Consider the following 13,361-nt stretch of genomic DNA (forward strand, 5'->3'; position numbering starts at 1 on the left):
TACACCTGAAACCTAAACAACACTGTAAACCAACTCTATGCCAATAAAAAGTTTAAAAATAATAAATAAATACAGGACGTTGGATGATCTATTATCAATCCTGAATTATCAAATTCTTCTCAGCAATCTGCATTGCAAAGCAGACAGCAAGACTTACATTTCTCAGAATATTCTTCTCTGTATGGTTCCAAAGGGAGTCAGCCAACCAGAGAGGAAGTCAGAAGATACAAAAGGCAAAGAGATGAAAAAGCCATCCTTGGGAGTCAGACAAGTGTGCACAAATGTCCTCACTGTTGTGCACTGAAAAATTTGATGAGCCGCAAGAAGTTCCTTCAACATGGCCCTGCTTTCTGTATTGAAGCTGTGATGGGTCTCTGAGTCACTACACCCTTGTCCCTTATATATCTCATCACTGAGCCATGATCATTAGAAATGCCATTGCCTAGATTCTTCTTTTTCACTTACTTTGCTTCTGTGAATGTAACTGACTTACATATCTATACATATTATATATGTATATTATTTGGATGTCTTAGTCCACGGGCGTGCAAAACAGTTGAACATGACAGTGACTAAACAACAACAAAATACATATATCCACTCTTTTTTAGATTATTTTCCCATATAGGCCATTACAAAGTCTTGAGTAGAGTTGCCTCTGCTAGACATCAATATGTCTATTTGGATGTCTATAACCTATTAATTCATACAACACTTCTCATGAATTCATGACAGATGTGTGTGTATGCCAATTAATTATATGAATCTGTACATTTGCAAGTATAAACAAAAGCAATTGCAAGCACTATGGGAAACTCACAAAAGTCATACCTGGTGTCAAAATATTTCATCATATTTTAAATATTATATTGTGTATAGGTCTGCTGAATCAGTTTTCTCCTCAATCTCCTTTTATTCTTTTTTGATAAAACTATACAAGTTATAGTGTTCTGAAACTAATAAGTGATTACAGCAGCGTGATGGGATACCAGGTTAATGAAAGTCAATCACTTTCTTATATATCAGAATTTTACACTTAAAGCACAATGCCATTTAGATTAATATCCCCCCCAATGCAATACATAGGCACAACTTGAACAAAATATCTCTAAGATCTCTATGAAGAAAACTATAAAACCCTGATGAAAGAAATCAAAGTAGATCTTTAAGAAAACAGATTCCATGGAAATAAATAAAAAGACAATATTATTAAGTTGTTAGTTCCTCCCAACTGAATCTACAAATTAAATGCAATCTCAATAAAAGCTTCAGCAAGCTAGCTTGCAGACATCAACAAACTGATTCTAAAGTTTATATGGAAATCCAGAATACCTGACACAAAATTGAAGGAAAAGAACAAAGTCAGAAGACTGACAGTCTCAAACTTAAAGACTTGTTACAAAGCTACAGTAACCAAGACAGAAGAGTACTGGCAAAAGAACAGACAAATAGATCAATAGAATAGAATAGAGATGTCAGAAATAGAACCACAGAAATATAGTCAAATGATCTTTGACAAAGGAGCAAAGGCAATTGAATGGATAAAGGAATAGTCTTTTCCACAAATGGTGCTAGAACAACTAGACATCCTTATGAAAAGGAAAAAAAAAAAATCCAGACACAGACCTTCCTAACACCCGTCACGAAAACTAATTCAAAATGGATCATAGGCCTAAATATAAAATGTAAAGTCCTAGGAAATAACATAGGAGAAAAGACAGATGATTTGGGTACGGTGATGACTTTATAGATATAACACCAAAGGCATAATTCATGAAAGAAATAATTGATAAGCTGAACCTCATTAAAATTAAAAACTTCAGCTCTGTGAAAGACACTGTCAAGAGAACAAGAAGATAAGCCACAGACTGGGAGAAACTATTTGCAAAAGGCATATCTGATAGAGAACTATTATCCAAAACACAGAAATAATTCAAACTCAGTGATAAGAAAGTGAATGACTCAAATGGGCCACAGACTTGACAGACACCAGATCAAAGAAGACATACAGATAGAAAATAAGCATATTAAAAGATACTCTCAATCCCATGTTATTAGTGAGTTACAAAGTTAAAATAACATGAGATGTCACTGCACATCTATTAGAGTAATGCAAATCATACACATTAACACCGTCAAATACTGGGGAGGATGTGGAGCAACAGGAACTCTCATTCATTGCTGGTGGGAATGCAGAATGGTACAGCCACTTTGGAAGGCAGCTTAGCGGTTTCTTTCAAATCAAACATACTCTTACTACTTCAAGTACTTTACTTCTTTATGACTCATACTCTTATATAAACTTACTCAACAGAACCTCATATTTACCCAAATGATTTGGAAACTCATGTCCATGCAAAACCCGCACAAGAAGGTTTAAAGCAGTTTGATTCATGATTGCTAAAACTCGGAAACAACTAAGATGGCCTTTAACAGGTGAGTGGATAAACAAGCTGTGGTGACTCCAGACAATGAAGAAAAGAGGTACAAAGCCATGAAAAGACATGGGGGAACTTTAATAGCATATTGATAAGTGAAAGAAGCCAATCTGAAAAGGTTACATACTGTATAATTCCAATTACATGACATAGTGGAAAAGGAAAACAATGGAGACAGTTAAAAAATAAAAACTAGTTGCAAGGTGTTCAGTGGAACTAGAAAGTATGAATGGGGGAGTACCGGGGATTTTTAGGGAAATGAAACTATTCTGTGAGATACTATAATGTTGGATACAGGTCATTAAACATTTGTCAAATTGAATGTATAACACCAAGAGTGAAACCTAATGTAAACTACAGACTTTTGTGAATAATACTGTGTCAGAATTGGCTCATCAACTGTAATAAATGTACCTATCACACTAACACAGGATATTAACAATAGAGGACCTGGGGAGAGTGATGGGGTACATAGTATATGTTCTGCTCAGTTTTTCTGTAAGCCTAAAACTTATCCCCAAAAAAAGTATATTGATTTAAAAAAATCAAATTAATACATGATTACATTCTTGTTGCAAAATCTCAAATCATTTAGAAGACTAGACTAAACATTTAAACCCCAAATGATTCTCTCATGTCAATCCTTTTTTCACATCTAAGGGTAAATGCTACTAATAACTTGGAATGCATGATTTCATCCTGCCTTTTAATATACGTATATATGAATAGGGTTTCCCAGGTGGTGCTAGTGGTAAAGAATCCACCTATCAATGCAGAAGACATAGGAGACGCAGGTTTGATCCTTGGATTGGGAAGATCTCCTGGTGGCTGCTGCTGCTAAGTCACTTCAGTCATGTCCGACACTGTGCGACCCCACAGATGGCAGCCCACCAGGCTCCTCTGTCCCTGGGATTCTCCAGGCAAGAATACTGGAGTGGGTTGCCATTTCCTTCTCCAATGCATGAAAGTGAAAATTTAAACTGAAGTCACTCAGTCATGTCTGACTCTTCGCGACCCCATGGACTGTAGCCTACCAGGACTCTCCGTCTATGGGATTTTCCAGGCAAGAGTACTGAAGTGGGGTGCCATGTCCTTCTCCAGATCCCCTGGTGGAGGACATAGCAAACCACTCCAGTATTCTTGCCTAGAAAATCCCATGGGCAGAGGAGCCTGGCAGACTACAGTCCATGGGGTCACAAAGAGTTGGACACGTCTGAAGTGACTTGGCACACATGCACACATATATGGGTATATGTCTACTAAGTTTTCTGAACATATAAGAATTCTTCCATAAATTTATTCTGAAATTTGCATTTTTTAAAGCATGTGCTAGTGATGACACAGAGCATTACATGGAAAAATATTCCAGAAAATACATTTCCATGGTTGACACTCTGTAGTCTGAAACTTCTTTTGTCTTCCAAGATGACTGTACAGTGATGGTCATATAGCAGCAACTCCAGAAATGCTTAAGGTTGGTGCACGATTGACAAAGTCAAGACAAAAAAGAATTAAGCCGTTGAAATACTGCTACGTGGTCTGACAGTTAAACTCTAGGGGGAATTAGCCCTTTGACTGAACACCCAGTATGCCAACAGAGTATCCATTCTCTACAGACGAGAAACCTTTTCCTTTTTCATAATGATTGAGCCCCCAGGGCTATACACAATGTAGAGATTGCTATCCCCATTTTGGAGACAAAAATGCTGAGGTTCAGAGAGGTTATATTTCTAGCTCAAAATGATATTAATGGCTGGTAATGGGGCCAAGACTCAAGAGCCAGTCAGGCCTCCAAGTCTCACACTGCTGCTCCAAAGTAACTTCCACAGGTAAAAACACCCACTGGCCCTTTTCTCTTAATCCTAAATTGGCTGATAAGGTCATTTGCACCCAACACAGACAGGATCATATCCACATTTCACTCAATTATCATGGCTCCATCTTGCTCTTTCTTTAAAGTGATCTACATTTCATAATGTGGATTTTTTTAAAGGAAGAATTCTAGACAGGGTTTTCATACAACCTGGTAGTCAGTTGCTTAGGAAGCTGTTTTTCTTTTTTCATTAGAGGTGAAGGATGACTGCACTGTTAAGTGAGAAAAAGGCAAAGGAGAATATATAGTAAATCCCGAGTGCATGTGAATTTCATCCACAGGAAACATAGCAAAATAATCACAACTCAATGGGAAAAAAGGAACTCTGAGAGGGTTCTGAAATAAGCTATTAAGTCATGCAAGTAAATCCAATGTCAACACCTCAGTCTGGGCTGACTGGATTTATGTGTTGGAAATCATACTTAGTGAGGATTTAAGGCCCCTGAGGTTCTCAAGAGTTTTGGTTGTTGCTGTTGTTGTTGTTTGGTTGGTCTGTGGTTTTGTTGTTGTTGTTTTTGGCAGGACTGAGGTCTCAGGGAAGGCATGTCTTCTTTAAAGTGAGAAGCACATGGGAAAGGGGTGTCTGTGTCCTGCAAGGGTTTAAAAAGTACATCATTTCAAACCTTGTCCTGCATTGATACTTTCAGCCTTTGGCACATTTCTGAGCTTTGTGTTCTAAACAAGCATCCTCTCTCCTTCCATCTAACTGTCCCACAAGGCATCTCTGTCCAGCTAGGCAGGGATCCAATGATCAGATAATTCTGATGGTATCCCCACCCTCCTAAGAGTCCCTTGGACAGTAAGGAGATCCAACCAGTCAATCCTAAAGGAAATCAACCCTGAATACTCATTGGAAGGACTGATGCTGAAGCAGAAGCTCCAATACTTTGGCCACCTGATGGGAAGAGCCGACTCATTGGAAAAGACTCTGATGATGGGAAAGTTGGAAGGCAAGAGGAGAAAGAGGTGGCAGAGGATGAGATGGTTACATAGCATCACCAACTCATTGGATATGAATTTAAGAAAACTCAGGGAGATAGTGAAGGATGGGGGAGCCTGGCATGCTGCACTCCATGAGGTGGCAAAGAGTCAGAAACAACTTAGCGACTGAACAATAAACAACAACCCCACCCATGACTTGGAGATGGTGCTGTGACAGTCATATACCTTAACCTGTAAGTGCCTGGAAACACAGACCGCCTTTTGCCCCATAAAGCCCATCGTAAGGAGCACTGTGAGACCTTGCCTATTTTCTCCAAGTCCATATTTGTAGTGCCTCAGCCAGTACCTGGCACACATAGTAGACATACAATAAACTGTCATTTATCTGTTATGTGAGCAAGAAATAATCTTCTATGTTGTTATGTAATGGCATAGCTGGATCTATCTGAAACCAAAGTTCAGCTTCCTCAAATAAATGTCCCATCCTTATATTTTCAGTGCCATACTCAAGTCCTCCTGGCTAAGAAACGACAGTTCTTGATAGCTGCAAAAATGTATATCCTTTTCATAGGTATGGACTGTATTCTGTCCTAAAATGAAGTTTCACGTACATGCATCCCTCAAATGCAGATACTGATGTTTAAGTCCAATACCTTTATGTTTTATAAAGGACTACAGTGTAGAAGACACTGGGTGATTCACAGACTTAGTTAAACCAGAACAAATGGAAAAAGCATGAAGATACAATATTCGTGAAACACAAGTTGAACAACAGTCAGAAATGGATTGTCAGGATAGAAAAATCCTAGAAAGAGCAAAGAAGTGTTCATTCTGGAGTTTCTTTAGGAAAACCTTGGCTAGTTAATAAGTTGCCCTAGCCTGAATTGGTCTTTGGCTTGCCTGAAACCAGGTGAAGGGAGTGGAAGGCTTCTTTCAGCATCAATATCTCCCTCTCCACCTCCTTCCGTCAGTATGTCCCATGCACTAGGCAATGTGCTATACAGTAATGAGTGACATACAACCTTTACTTTTTAAAACAAAAATCCTACAACACATAAAAAGATAGTCATGACAAAACATGGTTAGTGCAATGCTAGAGTAACACCGAGATAAACTGTTTATGCTATGACTTCTAGGAGTCAGGTGGCTGACACTTGGATGAGGAGAGCATTCCAAGGAGAAGGAATGGTATGGATGCAGGGTAAAGACAAAAACCAGCAAAGTGCATGCAAAGAACTTCCTGCAGACCAGTGCAAACAGAAGAGATAGCAAGAAGCATAGAGTCAAGGTGAGAGATGAGCAGGAAAGGTTGGTTTACTTTCTAAGTAAGCCATGTTGACAAGCTTGAATTTCATCTGACAGTGATAGATATATTTTTGGAGAGCTTAGGCAGAGGACTGATAGAGTAGATGTGAAGTTTATGAAAATCCCTACAGCTACGGTAGGCTTGAATGCAATCAGACAGAAGGCCAGGGGACCAAGCTAGGAAGCTGGTGCAAAATCTCAGCAAAGTATAGAAACCTGAACAAGAATAGGGATAATAAGAATGGGAAGAGACAATAGATTCAATAATGATTCAGAATGTAAAATATTTCAGAAGGGTGGGAGAGGATTTTATTATGGAGAAAAAGAACAAAGCAGCAAAAAGGCAGAACTAGAACCAAGGTTTCAGAATCTTAAGGAAATTACTGAGCAATGTTAATAATTTTAAGTTTGCCTGGGGCAGAATTAGTAGGACTCTTATGTCCAATATGTTCTCTTTTTTGACTAGCTTCTTTCATGTAATAAAATGTTTCCAAGTTTCATCCATGCTGTAGCACACATTGCCAACTTAATTTCTTTTCATTGCCAAGTAGTATGTCATTGGGACTTTCCAAGTAGCTCATGGGTAAAGAATCTGCCTGCTAATGCAGGAGACGCAGGTTCAACCCCTGAGTTGGGAAGATCCCCTGAAGGAGGGCATGGCTACCCACTCTACTATTCTTGCCTGGGAAATGCCATGGACAGAGGAGCCTGGCAGGCTACAGTACATGGGGTCACAAAGAGTCAGACACAAAGAGACTAAAACAACAACAACAATATGTCATTGAAAGGATATACCACATTTTACTTTCATATACACATTCATCAGTTGATAGACATTTCAGACATTCTACTGCTAGATATATACCCAAGAGATATGAAAATGTGTCCACATAAAAATTTGTCCATGAATTGTACTTTTTGGCAAGTACACTACTATGAATATTCATGGACAAATTTTTATGTGGACACATTTTCATATCTCTTGGGTATATATCTAGCAGTAGAATTGTTGAATTAAATAACACTATATTTAACCACATGAGTAACTGCTTTCCAAAGTGTCTGTACCATTTTACATTCCCACCATCAGTGTATAAGGTGGGACACACAACCATGTATCTAATTTCTCTACATCCTTCCTTTGATTATAGCCATCTTGTGGATATGACATGGCATTCTAACTGTAATTTTGATTTACATATTCCTGATGGCTAATGATTTTGAACATTCTTCCATATGCTGTTTATCAGGTTAACGAAGTTCCCTACCCTCCTGCTTCACTGGTTGTTTTTATTATGAAAGGGTATTTCATTTTTTTCAAATTTTTTTCTGTATCTCTCCATATGATCATGCGTGTTTTGTCTCTTATTCTGTTAATATGGTATATTATATTCATTTATTTTTTCACAAGTTTAACCAATCTTGCCTTCCTGGTATAAATCCCACTTGGCCATGTTGTATTCATTTCATATGTTGCTGAATTTAATTTGTTAGTATTTTGTTGAGGATCTTTGTGTTTATATTTTGAGATAATGGTCTGTAGTTTTCTTAGCATGTGATGTCTTTATCCAATTGTGGTGTCAGGATATTTGTGATCAGAATGCTTTAGGAAGTATTCTCTCTTTGTCTAACTCTTAGAACAGTTTATAAAGAATTAGTATTAACTATTCTTTAAATGTTTGGTAGAACCCACCAGTGAAACTTTCTGTACCTGAGCTTTTCTTGGTGGGGTATTTTTAATTACTAATTATATCTCTTTATTTTACTTATTATGAATCTGTTCAGATTGTATATTTCTTCTTGAGTCAGTTCAGTTCAGTTATTGAGTCAGTGGTCCTAATTTTCATATTTCTAGCAATGTGTGTATTTCATCTAATTTGTTGACATGTATCTGTTTCTAGTATTCCCTTGTAATCTTTTCTTTCTATACAGTCAGTAGCAATGCCCCCTTCATCATGTCTGATTTTGGTAGCTTGAGTTTTCTCCTTTTTTCTCCTAGGTCAGTCTAGCTAAAGGTTTGTCAATTTTGTTAATCTTTTCAAAGAGGCAATTTTTGCTTATGTTGATTTCCTTTATTTGTTTTTCTTTTCTCTATTTCATTAATTCTTGCTCCATTCTTTATTATCAAATATTTCTGTCCTTCCATTTACTTTGGATTCATTTTTCCTCTTTGTTTTACAGTTTAGGATAGGTTACTGATTTGAAATCTTTCTTCCTTTTTAATACAAGTGATTAAAGCTATAAATTTCCCCCAAGCATTGTTTCAGTTGCATCTCATAAATTTGACATGTCTTCATATTCATTTATCACAAGGTTTTTTTTTTTTCTCATTTCCTTGTAATTTTTTCTTTGGCCCATTGATTATTTAGGAATGTGTTGTTTAATCTCTACATATCTATAAAGTTCCCAATTTTCTCTTATTGAGTTGTAATTCTACACTGAGTTGTAATTCTATACTGTTCTGATCAGAGAACATACTTCATATGATTTCAATCCTTTTAAATGTTTTGAGGCGTATTTTACAGTGTAGCTGGAGAACATTCCACATACACTGGAGAAGAATGTGCTTCACGGTTCTCTTTTAACTTTCTCCAAACCACCCCCTTCACCCCCTATCCCGCCACCATCTGTTGGGCTGTCTGCATCATTTAGCGTCACATCCAGTTGTTAGGCTTCACTAATTTCCTGCTGATCTATTATTTTCAATAATGCCTTGGGAGCACAAATTGCTCCACAGTTTGATCCAATTAAATTCAGGCTCCTTTGCAAGGGTTGTTTTTGAAGCCTGTTTTTCAGTTTTTTCTGACTCCAGGAGGGCAGTTCTTCCCTGATACTCTCTGGTAAACTAGGAGAGGGAAACTTTAGCTTACTGCTCTCATAGAACTACTCACCAACTCTTAATTGCTCACCACCACAAAACCCTGGGTTCCCAGGTGGCAGAGTGGTAAAGAATGAGCCTGCCAATGCAGAAGACATGGGTTCAATCCTGGGTTCAATTGTAAAGAGTCAGATGCAACTGAGCACACACACACACAAACACACACAATGCCTTATTGTTTTGGAGAGCACCTCTTAGGCTTAAAATTCTCCACGGTTTCAAATCAAGTGAGTTTCGTATAGTAAGCTTCATACCCCTCTATTCTTTTTGTTTCTTTGTTGTGTTTTTTAAGTCTTTGTTGAATTTATTAATTTATTACAATACTGCTTCTGTTTCATGTTTTGGTTTCTTGGCAGCAAGACATACAGGGTCTTAGCTCCCCAGCTAAGCTGGCAGCCTACCTTTCTCTTTCAAGGAAGAGATACTACATACCTTGACTAGAATCTGAAGCGAAAGTGAGCTCCATCTTCTTGGCCACATCTGCCCAGAGTGAGCTTCCACCTGGCTTGGCTGGGTGGAATGGGGTAAGGGACAGTAAGGGAGAGGACAGGGCATCCCTGATGACTCAGCAGTAAAGAATATGCCTGCCAATGCAGGAGACGCCAGTTTGATCCTTGGGTCAGAAAGGTCCCTGAAAAAGGAAATGGCAACCCACTCCAGTATTCTTGCCTGGAAAATTCCATGGACAGAGGAGGCTGACAGGTAGTGAAGCCTGGCGGGCTACAGTCCATGGGGTCACAAAGAGTCAGACTCAGTTGAGCATGCACACACACAATGAAAACCTCCCTCTAGTGAGAAATTCCAAGTTATTTCAGGCTACTTACAATCTTTAAAACACAGTACTCATTCAAAGATGGCAATGTGGCCATCATGAGAATAGGGACACCATCTATTTTCTTCACCACAGTCTTCCCATATCCTAAAACACCACCTGAATTGCCTGACACTTGTTAACCGCTCTTGGAATACAGTTTTTGAATGAATGATAACCTGTTACTATTCCTTTGTCATACTGGCTTCCCTGGAGATGAAAATGATGAGAAGTACTCTTACAGTATTGTTCTGAAAGTATCCTCCCAGAGACCTGGGACACGACCTGACACCTATGTCTTCAGGGACTCTATGTATCAATAAAATATCCCAAGAGTCTCCTAGCCAAGAGGTCTGGCCTCATTTTCAAAGTGATCTCAGAAACCAAGAAGCATATTCTGGGATCTGGAACTGGCATCATAGGACAGAGTGTGGTCCCTTCAGTTTTGTAAATGAAAAGCAGCATGAGGAAGCTAACCGCCAACAAGCTGACTGCCTGTTGAAAAGAAGGCAAATGATTCTAAATAACTGGCCCACAGATAGACCACAAGGAGACCTAAATGCCTAGCAATCTCCTGGAAGATCACCGAGGATAGAGGCTTGTCCTCTTATTTGGAAATGAAAGAATGAGGTTTCTTCCCAAAGCAGTCAGAGCCCAGCCTTAAGAGGAACAGGTCTAGAAGTCCTAGAAAATTCCTAAAATAATAAGGGTTAAACAGTAGCTATTGAGCCACCACCTTTCTGGAAACTAACTGTGTTCTAGACCTAAGGATTGGGTTAAGTGTCTCTCTTATGTGGGACCCTGATGCTAACGTCCACCTACTTAGTGAGCCTCACCCCAGACTTCCTAGCAGACTCTGCCTGGCCCCCTGCCCACTCTTCCACACTGTCAGCTTCACCAAGAACTTCACCTCATCCAGATCTCTCACTTTCTGTTCCTCCCTCTTACCTGAGACTTACCCACCCCAGCCCTTGTCTGACTTCACTCTGCTTTAATTCATTGGGTAATTGGTGAGGTGGTCATGTATGGATGTGAGAGTTGAACTATAAAGAAAGCTGAGTGCCGAAGAATTGATGCTTTTGAACTGTGGTGTTGGAGAAGACTCTTGAGAGTCCCTTGGACTGCAAGGAGATCCAACCACTCCATCCTAAAGGAGATCAGTCCTGGGTGTTCATTTGAAGGACTGATGTTGAAGCTGAAACTCCAATACTTTGGCCACCTGATGCGAAGAGCTGACTCATTGGAAAAGACCCTGATGCTGGGAAAGATTGAGGGCAGGAGAAGAAGGGGACGACAGAGGATGAGATGGTTGGATGGCATCATCGACTCAATAGACATGGGTTTGGGTGGACTCCGGGAGTTGGTGATAGACAGGGAGGCCTGGCGTGCTGTGGTTCATGGGGTCGCAAAGAGTCGGACATGACTGAGTGACTGAACCGAACTGAATTGGTGAGGTCAACTAATTTGTCAATATCCTACTTGAGTCCCTGTTGAGATTCTGCATCTCTGTGTCTTTAACTGTTTTGGGAAGTAGGCACATCTCAAACATTACTCTCCTATCTTCCCCAGGTCATAAAAAAAGAAAAAGAAGGCAGTCCAGAAAAAAATGGGTGGGAAAAAAAAAAAAAACACAGCTCTCAGTCTCTGCCCCTCAGTATCAGCTTTGAGACACCTGGCCCAGTACAGCATGTGCTAAGTTTCAAAGAAGAGGCAGATAACTTTGAAGATTTGATTTCACAAGGGACAAAAGATAAAAGTCTCTGTCAAGTTGTCATTAGATGCTTAATGCTATCCGTGGTGGGGTGCTGGAGGTGCCCCTCCTTCTCTGTAGACCTCTAGCAGATTAAGTTTCAGAGCTTTAATTTGAGGAAGGATTTACAGCTGTGAAGAGGTATAATATCGTTTTGATTTGGGTTGTACTAGGCTGGGGAAGCCAGATTACATTTGTATGAAACTGTATTAGAAGATATGACTGAAACCACCAAAATCAAATAAAAGGAAAATTTTTCAGAGAGCCTAAAAATAGGCACCTTTTCTTTCCAATGCCTGTGTATTGTTTCACTATTATTCTGATTTATACCAAGAGGATCCAAGCAGAAACACAGGAGGCAGATGGCAAAAATGCCTGAGCTTGTCAGATCCATCCATTCATCAGTCTGTCATCAACCTAATCCAGAGGCAGGTTCCTTGGGTAAAGAAACAAAAATTAATTAACCCTTAGAGAAGTGGGGAAGTTAGCAGAGGAGGGGGGGGAAAAAAAAAAAAAAAAAACCTCATGAAAAATACCTTACTTTCATCTCCTGGGGCACTGTCTAATTCAGAGTGTTAGAGAAATCCATCAAACAGTCTCTGAAGTTTCTCTGGGCCTCAGTCCATCCACCACCACCATATGCCACCCTGTGTGTGCCACACAGCATCCCCAAGATAATGACTTACACGGAGACTGTGCCTTTCCTCCAGAGAAGTCTTAAAACTGTTTTAAAACCTGACTCTGCTCATTTGCACAGCAAACAATAAATCACTTTGGGTACCGCAAAAACCCAGTTTCCTGTAAGATGAAACACGGGAAAGAATTAGCTGTTGCTTGTAATTGTTTGTCCTACACAGCTACATAGAACTAGACAGATTATTAGCACCTTCTAGTAGGATTTAGAGATGGATAAGTGGAACACCATGGGTAGGATTCCTAAATTTGGAATGTCTGTGCCAAAGCTTCTGGCACAATAAGCTGAAGCTTCTAGTTTCCTTTTTTTCTTTTTTTTTTTTAACTTTTTATTTTGTATTTCGGTATAGCCAATTAACAGGCTTCCCTCTGGTGGCTCCATGGTAAAGAATCCACCTGCAATGCAGGAGGCGCTGGTTCGATCCCTGGGTTGGGAAGATCCCCTGGACAAGAACATGGCAACCCACTCCAACATGCTTGCCTGTAGAATCCCATGGACAGAGGAGCCTGGTGGGCTACGGTCCATGGGTCACAAGGAGTTGGACAGGACTGAAGCAAATGAGCGTACACACACATAGCTGATTAAAAACGTTGTGATAGTTTCAGGTGCACGGTGAAGGGACTCGGCCACACACATATATGTATCCACTCTCCCCCAAACTCCCTTCCCA

The 13,361-nt window shown here is 39.5% G+C and overlaps 1 protein-coding gene across 13 annotated transcripts in view; it reads right to left on the reverse strand.

Moving 5' to 3' along the window:
• The window catches only part of FHIT (fragile histidine triad diadenosine triphosphatase), a 1,503,296-nt gene that overhangs the window by 891,278 nt on the left and 598,657 nt on the right, over positions 1–13,361 (reverse strand). The window lies entirely within an intron of this gene.

The sequence above is a fragment of the Cervus canadensis genome, chromosome 22, assembly GCF_019320065.1.
Source record: "Cervus canadensis isolate Bull #8, Minnesota chromosome 22, ASM1932006v1, whole genome shotgun sequence".
Classification (NCBI taxonomy): domain Eukaryota; kingdom Metazoa; phylum Chordata; class Mammalia; order Artiodactyla; family Cervidae; genus Cervus; species Cervus canadensis.